Genomic DNA, 13217 nt, shown 5'->3' on the forward strand with positions numbered 1-13217 from the left:
TTGACGATCACTATGAAAGTAGCGATCGTAACTTTTCTGATAAGGAAATTTGCTCATCAGAAGTATCACTAGTACATTCTTACAACCAACACAGTTTAGACTTAAGTCCTTTGATGATGTTTGTTAAAATATAGAAGATATTTCTTTACATGACACTGGATATTGCAGGGTTTGATTGTTGTGTCTGAGTGCTTAAGGCATTTTTTAATTGAAGAGTTATGATTTAAAAAATCAAATTCTAAATCAAATTATAAACAGAGTATCCTGCCTTCTGTTTTGCCCTTGAAGTGGAAAAATTGCTTTGCTTACCTAAGCCACTAGGAGTAGCTCCCCTGTCAGACTTCATCTGTATTTGTACCCACCTGTATGTAAATGGCCTCTTATTCATATTCACATGTGTATATATGGTCTCTTTTTGTATTGTCCCCTTACCTGTGATAGTACCTCCCCTAGCAACAGCAGTGTGCTAAGACGTAGGTCCTGCCCAATAAGTGTGTCTGACTTCTCCAGCAGAGCAGTTGGAGATACAGTCACCTCATGCATGCCCAGTGGCCTGGCTTGTACAGCTCCATGAAACTCATGATGGAGATGCTTTTTCGATCTTCCCAACTCTAAAAGAGGAAAAGCAGATTCTCTTCTTTGGTGCCAAGAATAAAGAAATCTATTACTAGAATTGAATCCTTTATTTCCTTCCCTGTCCCTATCAGGTCAGCATAGAAAGATATAAAATCATAGCTTTTCCACAGGGTCTTATTTACCCTTAGACTCTCCTTTCTACTCTCTCCAGGCTTTTCTTTTAGTGCGTTTCCTTCTCTAGCTGTGGCGAAAAGGGAAACCTTTCTGGCTCAAATACTTCACTTTTGATTGATCGGATAGTTTGAACTAAGTTGGGAGGGACTCCCTGACTTCTTCAGGAAAGTTATGTGATTGAAACCCTCAAGAGAAAATTAACGATATGAGCCATGAAACCCATTTGTATCCAAATTCCCACACTTTTTGCGAGCTTTTGGTTGCTTGGGTCATCCCGTACCTGAAATCAGACAATAGCATTTACCACCCTTGTCTGAACCCAGGCTACTTTTTTGAATCCCTCTTTTTTATGAAATGACACCAAAATAATCAGCTGATTGACAGCCACCAAAAAGAGTGATGATGCACTAGCCAAGATATATTTTATCTTTAAATTCCTATTAGTTTAGTTGATTACCCTTATGTATTGGTTGAGATGACTGTCCTGCTTTAGATGTCTCTTTTTCTGGTCATGTAATTAGAAAAATGAGTTCAGTTCTGGACATGTAACACTGGCAGGAGGGAGAGAGAAGCTGGAGAGAGTTTCAGAGAAAAAAATATAAATGATTAAGCACTGGAATGATTGATTTATGATGAAAGATTAAAAGAACTGAGTATGTATAGCTAAAGGGAGACATGTTGAGTGCCTATAAGTAGGTGGAGGGTGTAAACACCAAGGAAAAGAGGAGGTGGTTGCAGGGGCCTAGGAAGGAACATGCAGGAACGATCAGGCAAATCTGAAATAAAGGATCTGCCAGCTGTCTGTCAGGCAAAATTCAGGAGCAAGGCTCTAGGGCAGTGAGGCAATAGGCACAAACAAACTTGGGAAGTTCCACCTGAATATGAGGAAAAACTTCTTTACTGTGAGAGTGACGGAGCACTGGAACAGGTTGCCCGGAGAGGTTGTGCAGTCTCCTTCTCTGGAGATATTCAAAACCCACCTGGACATGATCCTATCCACCATGCTCTAGGTGACCCTGCTTGAGCAGAGGGTTTGGACTAGATGATCTCCAGAGGTCTCTTCCAACCTCAACTGTTCTGTGATTCTGTGACCTTTGGGTGAGACTGCAAAAACGTTGCCACTCTATGTTTTGGGACAACAATAACCTCACTGAGCTTTTGCAAGAATATTCCTAACCTTGTCTTGACTTGTTTGAAGACTTGGACAAAATGAGTGCCCTGTTGTGAGGACAAGTAAAACAAGAAAAAGCATCTATCTGATGATTCAAAAGAAATTACAGGTTTGCTATTGTGAAAAAGTTAGGACTGAATGTTGCCTCAGACTAATCCCATTTCCATTGCTCTTCCAGAAGCATTCATAATTCCCTTTCCATAAGATCTTCCACTCAGAAAGACCTGAGGAAAAGTAGGGCTGAGAAGTCTCAAGTTTAGAGTGTCTGAAAATAGCTTTTGGCTAGGAGAGGTGTGCAGCTTTCTTCTGGAAAGATTTTTTTTTTTTCCATTTACCATCTTGTAAGCATTTGAAAATCAAAGTACAGAGTCTGTCCAAAAGATATTTTTGTTGTTCAGTATGTAATACATGCATCTGAGAAAGGATGAAGAGCTGGTACAAGCGATGAGCTACTCACCTACTGAGCTCCAAAAGGCCTCCTCTTTTCCTTTATTATAGCAAAATATTCCAGGAAATGAACAACTCTGTAAACAGATTTCAATGCTAAATACTTTTGTAAGCCAAAAGACACTGGACTCAGAATTAAGGCTAAAAATGGACTTAACTATGGCCAGGAATGAATAGTCAAAAAGGGTATATGCATCACAAAATGCCTACGATAACATATTGTCTCTGAACCAATATTTTTTCTGTATCTTTAGGTACACAGGAATAGCAACCTGTGGTTGTTCTTACTGTTCCACAGATTAAAGGCAAACAGAACCAAGGAATGTCCTTTGTACAATAGTTACCTAGTAAAACTCTACTTCAGCTACAAACTACAGGTGATGTATGTAATGAGTGAATCATTTCTGGGAAAACTATTTACCTAAGTTTCATAGAGAGAAGAGAACTTATCATGTAAAAACATCTTGCTTCAATACGCTAGAACACGAGAATAATGAAATTAATTCAAATATACAAATATGGGAGGAGACAGGGTGGGGCTAACAAGTGATACAGAAGTTAATCTATGGTTTTAAAAAAAAAGCAGCATAATGGAAAACTAGATTTAGTGCCATAGTTGAAGGGGGAGTAAAGCTTTGCTTGTCTATTGCTCAATCTTAATGTTCTTTTAAGGTCATTTTTGTATTTCATAACAGTACTGGAGATAAGCAGTACCCACAAAGACAGGTGCAGGCACCCACACTCCTCTACTTGCACTCAGAGCTGGCTGGGTACAAGCCACCTCCAATCTGGGAGCCACAGATTTATGCTGCAGAATGGCATCGAAGACGGTGTCTGCCACCACTCAGCCAAGGAGACATGCACAGGCCACCACAGTCACCTTTCCTCTCACCTCTGCTTTTGTCTTTGCATCTCTCTTCTCTAATATGACCCTACAAATTAGTTGCAGGAATATTAGAGCAGCATGAACATGCTGTATGTTATGGAGAACTTTGTGTTGCTGACCTTTAGCTTCCTCATTTGTAAAATGAAAATGTTTCGCTATTGCATAAGCACCTCATCAGGCAACTGGTATTTGGGAGGCTGTCAGAAGCCAGGGTGGAGAAAACCTTCCTCAGAAATGCTTGATATCTTTAGCTCAATGTTACATTACATGTTCTCTGTGCAGTTTGAGCAACAGCATTGCGACTGCATCTGTTTTTGCTTGGAAAAAGAAATTGGCAGGAAAAACTGAGAAGCTTATTTACAAAATGCTCATGATACCATGTAAGATGTTCTTCATTCTCATTTTCTCTTTAGAAGCTGAAATTCTATTCTCCAAGAAATGAATTCAGAATTATGTCACGTGTTGGCAGGAAAACTTAACGGCCTCTCTTCCCCCTATGCACTGGCAGTGGAACTGGCACATCTGTTGGTGTTTTGGTGGAAATATTTGTCATCTCAGCTATTTGCACAATATAAACGTGTGTTAACTACGATTTTGGTTTGCCTCTAACAAACAAGTGCACAATTTGGGGTCTGCTGTCAGTATGTAGGATTATGTCACAGAAAGAAGCAGCAAAAACAAATGATTCTCCTTTGTAACAAGAGCACATTCATAGAGGGAAAAGTAAAGAGGTCTGACAGGTGCAAAAGCCAGCAGTGTTGAGATATAGGTGCGTTTAACTACGAAGCAGTGTCTACCTGACAGGGAATACAGTCTTTTCCTAACAGTTAAAGAGAGTCTTTATGTGTCAAGAAGACAATACTGGAAAATGCATGACAGGACACACAAGATATGGACAGCTGCCAGGCCTCTGAACAGCTGTGTGGTGTATAAGAATTACTGCAGCTGTATTTAAACTAGAAATTAATTTTTCTTTTATTTAATGTGTTCAGGCTTTTTACTTATCCAAAAGGAAACATTAGCAATTATGAAATGTTTATTTCCCCACAAGACACGCTGTTTTCGTTTCTACTGTCTGTGAGCTCTGATGTTCAGGAGACATCACTGTTCATCTTCCACTATATGTAGAGCAAGAGGAGTATTTTCTTTACATAATTTTGTTAGTGGGAACAAGGAATTCAAGCTGAGCTTTACACCACTGTAGAAGCAACTTGAAAGGGAATAGGGCAGCTGGTCTCTTCTGGTGTTTTGGGGAACATTCATAAGCTGATACCAACGTGTGTTCAGGGTCCTTCTGAGCCCATAATTTCAAGGCAAATTCCCACGCTGTGCCTGATCCTATACATTTGGTGAGGGTGCAGAAAGTGGAGTTCTTCTCCCCTCACCAGTTTGGAGGTGATTCCCTCTCATTTATGAAGATAATCCGCTCAGATTAAATGAACCGATGGTAGCAGAGCTGGGCCAAATGTAGTTTTGCCTGATTTCCAAAATCACCCATTCCTTATCAAAAAACTTTTTTTAGAAGTACATGAAGTCAGGAGGAAACTCTGAGATGTGAATTTTCTCTCCTCTTCTCTCTCATCCTGTGTAAGTGGAACAAAAAAATGGGAAATATAGATGTGAGTTTCTGGAGAAGAAGATAGAAAGTCTCTATGAATTACATAAATTGTTGGTAATATTAAACTCCCCAGGAGCTGACTTGTTTTGTTGTGGCATGTTTGGCTGTTACCCTAGGCTCACTGATGATGGTATATTAGACCTCTTCCACCATGTGAACGTGAAGTTGCAAATTAACATGCAAACTGTCAACTTTATTGCTACTAGAGCCAAACAAGATAGTGGTAGGTACCTGTGGTTTCGGATGAAGATTCTTGGGTTCTCCCTACAAAGCCACATCTATGGTATGCGGTTTGGCTGACAACCACAGTTTGTGATTTGTAGGAAACCTTGTGGACGTTTCTAATTTAAAGTTTTTTATGAAAGTCTAACTTTGTGACCACTTCTAATTAAAGGAGTTTTCTAGTAAAATTAGTCAACAAGTTTTGTGACCACAGGAAGGGTACATAAGCACATTAAAGAATTTTTGGATAGCCATCGTGAAAAGAAATATGATAGCATTTGGATAACATCTGTGAAACCATATGACATTTCATGTTTTTTATGTTTAAGACTTAAGTCCAGAAAATTTCACTTGTTCTGTTTATCATTATTCTTCTAGTTATTAGAATTATTTCACTGGTAGGGAGGAGAAGGGGGCTAGAGATATTACAGGCCCACATTTGCCAGTTAACACTGTAATCGTCAGGTGTCCTCTTGAACTCACAAAAAATTCTGATGCCTTGGCAAGGAGACCTTTGAGTCTACTACCTGTTGCACTCAGAATCACTTTCCACTGTTTATTTTGAACATGGCTCCTACTAGTGCTCAGGGAGGACATCATACTTCTGTGCTGGTGCATTCTCCTGCCAGAAGTCATAAATACTTCTGGTAAGGGAGGCCAGTCAACAGGACAACGAAACCTGATCGTCCACCAGTGATGTCTTTATATCTGGCAAATGGGACATGATGATCTTCGTTATGATCTCGTAGACATCCACCCGTTGTGCACAGGGGTAGATGGTCTCAAAAAGAGGAAGATAAATCAAACATTAGTCTTCGAGTTCTCAATTAATCATCTGAAATTATTTACAATCTGAAGCAAAAAACTTCTTTCACTTTGATCAGGTATAATTCAGGGGCAGAACAAAACCAAAAGGGAATATTTACTCTGGAGTTGCTCTTGGTCTTTTGTAGATTAATAAATGCTGAAAGAATGGCAAATAATGTCTACTGAATCTGGGAAAACTGAAAAAATCTTGGACGCTCACCTGAACTGAAAATCTATAAAATATTAAATGTTAATAAATAAAATCATTTTCTATAGATATTTTCAAAGTGCTTTGTTATGATTCTAATCACTTTTTTTTCATTAACTCTAATTTAATGATCTTAAGGACACACAAACAAGTTGCCACAGGTGTTAGGCTACTTATTAATAACCGTGCACCTTTTTACCCATCAGTAAATGTAAGATCATTTACTTCCAAGAGGGGGAATTCAGAAGAGGGATGGGCAACCTCAAATTACCACACATTTATAACCATATAAAACTCTCCCCACAGGCAGTTACCACAGATGAGCTAAATTGTTGCAAATTCACACTCTAGCTTACATCATACTAACCGCATTGTGTGTCTATCTTTACATTTTAAAACACAACAAAATTTCTACTCAGAAGACATCCAGTTCTCATATAGTAATGTCAAACTGAATTGTTTAGACAGTTGAAAATGGATCTTTTTTTTTTTTTTTTTTTTTTTTTTTTGCAAACTTAAGAAATTTATTGATTCCACCCTTCTCTGAGGAAAGTTTTGGCTTCAACTAATCTTTAACTTCCTACTAAAAATATTTCTTCAAGTGATTTTTTACTACCTCGTGGAGAAATCTTTTTTCCCATTGAAGTCAATGGAAAAATAGCCTTTGATTTCTTTGCAGGATTCCTTCCTGCTCCTGAATATGGAGAAGCCATCATTTTTTCTCATTCTTCCTCCTAAAATCTCATGATACAGATTTTTAAGTCTTTTTCTGTGGCTCTAAGTTATGTGGAATTTTGAGATCTTCACTAATATATCTGCAGGAATAAGCCTACTGAAAATGCAGCGTAAAATAATGAATCTGAAGAAAGAGAAAAATTTTGATTATTCATTAAAAGACAGGCAAATTTCCCCATGAAGGTTCTAAAAATATACCAAAATCTTTATATCAAAGAAATCGACAACTGAACAAAACTCTTGCTTCATTAGTGAACCAGTTGATGCTATAAGATAGCTATGTTCACGTTTCAGTGCTCACCCTTGCAGAACGAGCAAAAGGAAAATGCAGAGACCAGATCTCACAAATTAGGAAACAGTTTCATTCATTTGGGGTTGGATGATGTGTCATTTTTGTTCTGCAGGCCATGTCATCTGAATCTTTTAATCACTTCCTAGTTATGACCATGATTTTTTACTGCTGATTTTTACTGCTGATTTTTTACTATTCCTTGCTTGGGGAATTCCTGCACAGCTGCTGAGACAGGGACGCAGTCCCTGCTGGGGTGAGTCGATGCTGCTCCACCGGCACAACTATGGCAGTTCATGACTTGAGTTGTTTCGAACTGAGTCCTGTATGTTTCATGGTCTGCCTCTAAAATGGGTTTTGCTTTGCCCACATGGAGCATGTTAGTCCTCACTAGCAGGTAACCTAGAGGCCTTATTCAAAATACTGGACAGCAGATCGATCAGGTAGTGCGTCGTAGTTACACTTGGCAAAAAGCTGACTTGACGAAAAGTAGGTCTGAACTTCATTCTCTACCAAATCACTCCCCTTTATGCTTAGCTGGCCATGAATTGATTATTTTTATGCACTCGGATTAAATGTATCCTTGGTCAGTGTTTTCCAAATGTTAGTCTATTTGGGAACTTTTCAGTGCTAGTGACCACTTCCAGCATCTATAGCATGAGCCAACTGAAAAGCTGGTTTTTCTACTGCATACTTTTTTCTAGTACAGAATAGGCAATGTCGGTATTTTTTAAATGAGGGACAGAAATCACAGAATAATTCAGGTAGGACAGGACCCCAGGACATCTCTGCTCCAACTCTTTGCTCAAAGTGGGGTGAGCCACATTCAGATCTCCACAAAGCTCTAGTATGACTTCAAGGAGACATATTGGAAGTTCTAAAATTCAGGAAACTTTGGGGATTCACTAACATCTCCATACAGTCATTGTCTAGTTAATGGCATTTTAAAAATAACACAGGCTCATGAATCACACATAATCTACTTGTGTACTTTCCAATCCATTTGTTACTTTGATTCACTTTAATAACACCCATTTTTTACTCCAGTTTTTGTATTTTACTATTCACCTGCTGTCTCTCTCACACACAGGAAAAGAAAGAAATGAATTAAGTAGAATCAGTCTGTGCAATCAGAACTGAAGCCGCCTGAGCTGAAAAATGACTCACATTTATCTGCTGGCATCTCTCTTCAAAATCTCCTGCAGCAACATCTCTCAAAGTTGCTACTAATTGAGCCATTTTCTGAATGCTAGCAGTGAATGGGAGTTAGCGAGACTGAGACCAACCAGCATATGAAATGTGTCATTAGTGGGAATGGCAGTTTTCCTAGAAGATTTTTGACAGAGGTGTATTGAAAGTGCAATTGAAGAAGTGTAATTTACTGCAAGCCTGCATTAAGCACTGACCTTCACACTACTCAGCAGCAAGCCACCAGGCAAAGATGTTAAAATACAATAGGAGGCTTAAATAGAAGTGACTGTAATTAAAAATACATACTGGATTTGGGAAATGTCTGGATATAGTTTTAATAAAAACATTACTGTGTTGCTGATATTAAGATTTAAATCCCTCTGAAAGAAATCACAGGCATATAGGCACAGTCTAATTCTCTAGACAGATAAAATAACATGCTCCTGCTCTTCTTTTCCTGCATTATGTATCCAACAGCATTCTCTTTATTATTTAATTTTTGTAAATAGTTTAATTCTACAGTCTCATTTTTTATTAGTGGGGAGAAGCAAGTGCTCATCAAAAACTCTTTGTGCCTCCAAGAGCTTCCCTGAAATGTTCAAATCTTCTGAAGGATCAATGAATATATGGTAAAGCTGTTTCTCACTTGGGGGCAAAACATCTCTCCCTGCTACGACAGCTAGAAGGACCAAAGGAATGCCAAATGGTAGATTGGTATTGCTTCTGCCAGAAGAAAAATTACAGTACTGGGAGGACCAGAAAAATAAGAGGAAGAACATAAAAATGACTCTGCTGGATTAAACAAAATGTCAGATTTGCCGAGATGTGTGCGTGTGTCATTGCTAGCTGTAGGTGCCTGAGGAAAGTGTATGAGAAGAAGATTGGTGCCTTTTCCTGAGTGGTGGTCTCTCAGCTCCTGGTAATCTGCAATTTAGAGAATGTGAGCCAGAGGTAGTTTCTATATCTTTGCGTTTGATGGACTTGATTAGCAGCCTTTGTTTAGCCTCTTTATACCTTTCGCATCCAGAAAATCCTGTAGCAGTGTGTTCCACAGTTTAGTGATTTGCTGAGTGAAAAAATCCTTTTTATCTTATTTTGCGCTTTTTGATACCGATTTTTCTATGTGTCCATTAATTCCTGTTTTGTCAGCCAGGATGAATAATCATTCTGAGTTAACTTTTTTTGTGCAAGATTTTAAAGATTGGGTAATCCTTTGTTTTTGTTTTTTCTCTTGGTACAGACAGAAAAGTTCTTACTCAAGTTTATTGGCAGGAGTTTTCTCGACAAATACCCATTATACCCATTCTGACAGAGATAATTTTTTTCCCTCAATTATACTGATATAATTTAGAAGAAGGTAACAGAGTTATGTAGGTATAGTCAGAGAATGGGGCCAGAGTTTACATACACACTCGTCAGCTTTCTGTGCTCAACTGATCCATATCTCTGATCATACTGCAATTTATCCCATAGTAGCTGCAAGGGAAATTTTCCACGTCACCCGTAATACTGAAGACAAAAGTCCTAACTCGTTTTTAAACATACTCCACCTTTCCTTTTATGACTGTATGTATATACTCACATAGCTACGTACTCCCATAAACTGAAAAAAAGTAGATTTTTTTCCCCTTTCATCACAATTTTGACAAAGTTCATTTTATGTCCTTGAGTCTCAGTTTTGCAATTGAATCTGGTAGTGGAAATGATCTTGGATTGGACTGGAGTCAGTGTGAACAGGACTGGATCTGTGGTTTTGTGCTTACACAACGACGTAACCAGTCTTAGAAACCTCGATCAGCAATATGGCAGTGACTTTGCCCAGTCTGTTCATAAGAGCCACTGCAGGTTGCTGCCCCAGATGTAATAACACCTTCTTTGAAAGTTCCAGTAATGTTACCCGCTGCTGTTGCCTCGTGACTGGAGTCATCCTTTTCCCTATGGAAATTCCCAAACAGGTACAACCTTGACATGCAGTGATGCTTGTGTGATGGTACCTTGGGAGACTCAGCTGCAAGAAGTATAAAGTTCAGGCTCTGAAAAAACAATGGAATTTTGCCAGGTAAGCAGCAGTGAGGTTTGCAAGCTCAATGTTATTTTCATTTTTTAATATCTGGTGGAAATTGTGGTACTTTCTTCACATGCTTTTATTCCTTCATTATTTCTCCCTACTTTAAGAAATCATTGAATGTCTATTTGAAGGTAAAGGAAAGAAAACAGTGATGATCTGTGAAACATTTGGATATTGTCCTCAGCTTCATTTATTGTTTTGCTTTGCAGTTTATTATTTGCATCTGTCAGTGAAATATGTAATTAATTAAAGGTAGGGCTAAAAGTTCAGTTACATATTGTCCCTGTCGTTCCTGTCAGCAGCACATGACACATTTAGATTTAATAGAAGCTAAATTCTTTGTTCTCACCAGTGCCTCACACATCTTCCCATCGGTCAGGAACTTTGGCCATCCTTTCTGTTTTTGCAGGGCTCTTCCTCTCTTGAGGATCCTCAAAAAAAGGGATTGCTTTCACAGCCCAACTCTTCTTACACAAGCACCACAAATGCCTCAGGATGTTCTGGTAGGCTCCAAAGTTGGTGTCCTGGGCAGGACCCAAATGCAGCTGAACAACAGGTTTGCCTTTGCATGATGACACCAAGGTCTCTTTTCTTGGAGAAAAAGCTTTCCAAACTCATCAAATGTATGCACCATATGAGCACAGTTTTTTTGCTTGGCAATTGATTTCATGACAGAAGGCACGTGCTGTTGGTACACAACAGAGAATTGGAACTTTTGCTTCCCCATGTACTGCATAGAAAGTTGGATATTAGTCTTGAATTTTGGCTAGTGAGAGTGACATTTCTGCTAATATATTACAAAACACTCCACAGTCTGTACTCATTTGCATTTTAGTTAGGTGAAAATGTTATCAGTAATATTGACTATGGGATACTTTCCCTAGAGATTAGAAGTAAGACCAGCAAGAGTTTTGTTATGTAGACTACATATACAACATGATTTTGAAGGATTGAAAGACTTTAAAAAGGATAAATGAAATAAGGACTATATTATTAGCCCACAGTCTGTGGACTATACTTGTCAAAATTGGTTGCATATCCAAATTAAGTTGAAGTTAATCCCTGTACAATTATATAAAAAACAGTTCACAACAAGCCTGCATAATAAATTCTTTGTGCCAGGAAATATGAATTAAATTGTTTTAAAGCAATAATGTTTAGGTAAGTAAAAAAAAGTTTCCTACTGAGAAATATTTTATGAACAAAATTAAATATTATAAAACCATATTATTAAATTCTGTCAAAAAGGTATTAATCTTGTTACTCTGGCATTGGTACCTTGGTTCTCCATAATTGTGGATTAAGCCTTAAAACAAAAATACAATGTGGAAGGTGTTTTTCAAAGTTCCTGAAAAGGAAAATAAAACTTGAAAGTACAAACCTTTAGACACATAATATGTCATTCTGTTATTATTATTAACTTATTAAGCACTGATTTACTGATCAACACTTTACAAAGCACAGCATGAATACAGTCCCTGAATGAATCGTTGTACAAACTGTAGACTCAGTCCCAAAGAAGAAAAGTTTGGAAATTCAAGAAGGTACAACACCGAGTTATTGGTGTCTGCTGACACTAAAGAAGTCTTCCACTCATTTCTGTGACATGGTATATGGCCATTGCATTGCTCTGTGTCCCTTTATAGGAAAAAAAAATGTTTTTGAAGGAGAGAGGATGATGGGGAAAGGGATTCCATACATCCTGGAAAAAGATGCAAGGGAGAGACGACAGTTTCTTAAGACGACAGCGCTGGTCTCAGCAAGTACTAAGTTTGGACATAAACAAAAACTGAGATTCATTTAAAAAGTAATCTGCCCACTAGTTAGACATCTGGCCTAAATTAGTTATGTCCTCTAGTTACCGGAGAGAGAGAGAGAGAGAGATTACTTGTTCCACCTCCAGAAATATTCCCAGAATCTGCACTTCCCAAAGACAATTCACCTATTCACACTGACTGTGTAAGGAGCCTAGAGGCGCCTCGTGAGTGACCTAAATCCCAAGGATTTAGTCCAGATACTCAAGCACACATAAGTGTTAGATACCAGAGAAATCAATGGAAATTAGGCTCCTAACCTACTTTGATGCATCTTTGAGTATGGAGAGATACAGACACATGAGAGAGGGAGGTGTGGCTGGATCGCTTTGTCCATCAGGTCCACCTCAAGGTTCCTCCTCAGAGCAGCTGTAACTCACCTCTGTGAGAATCCCTTTTGTTCAGGGAAGGAACCTTTGGTGGGATAAAACCTACAAGAAGGTTGAATCTTGCTTCTGTGCCTTGACAGGCTCTGACGTCATTACCTCGTAAGGAACAGAAAGTAGGAATAGTATGTATTAAAAATGGACAATGCAAGCAGTGGAGAGATAGAAAGGATGGGGTGTAGAAGATCCAGGTTTCACAATTCCTGGTCTTCCCTGGCAGTAGGTCACTGAGGTGTCCTGAAGTGATGGTGCAAATTAAAGCTGCTCTGTCTTGCCTGAGTACAACAGATTTACAATCAGATCTTTGATAGTCCTCTGTCTCCAGTGCATCCAAGAACTTCTGTAGCATGATGGAGAATAAATTCCATGATTTATATCAACTTTAATTTTTTGAGAGGGAAGGAGAGTTAAAAATTACATCAAGAGATGATCTAGTTAGAACCTTTGGTGTTAAGATCTCTTCAGAGAATTTTTTTTTTTCAGGGCAAATTATCCCTCATTATCTTTTTTAATTCTTCCACTTTGACTAGTAAAACCATTTTGTAGATTTACTACATTCCCTAATTGGGTTATTTCTGTCTGAATAAATGTGATAGGTAGATATTCCTGTACTAGTATAACTACA

The sequence above is a fragment of the Rhea pennata genome, chromosome 2 (assembly GCF_028389875.1).
Source record: "Rhea pennata isolate bPtePen1 chromosome 2, bPtePen1.pri, whole genome shotgun sequence".
Taxonomy (NCBI): domain Eukaryota; kingdom Metazoa; phylum Chordata; class Aves; order Rheiformes; family Rheidae; genus Rhea; species Rhea pennata.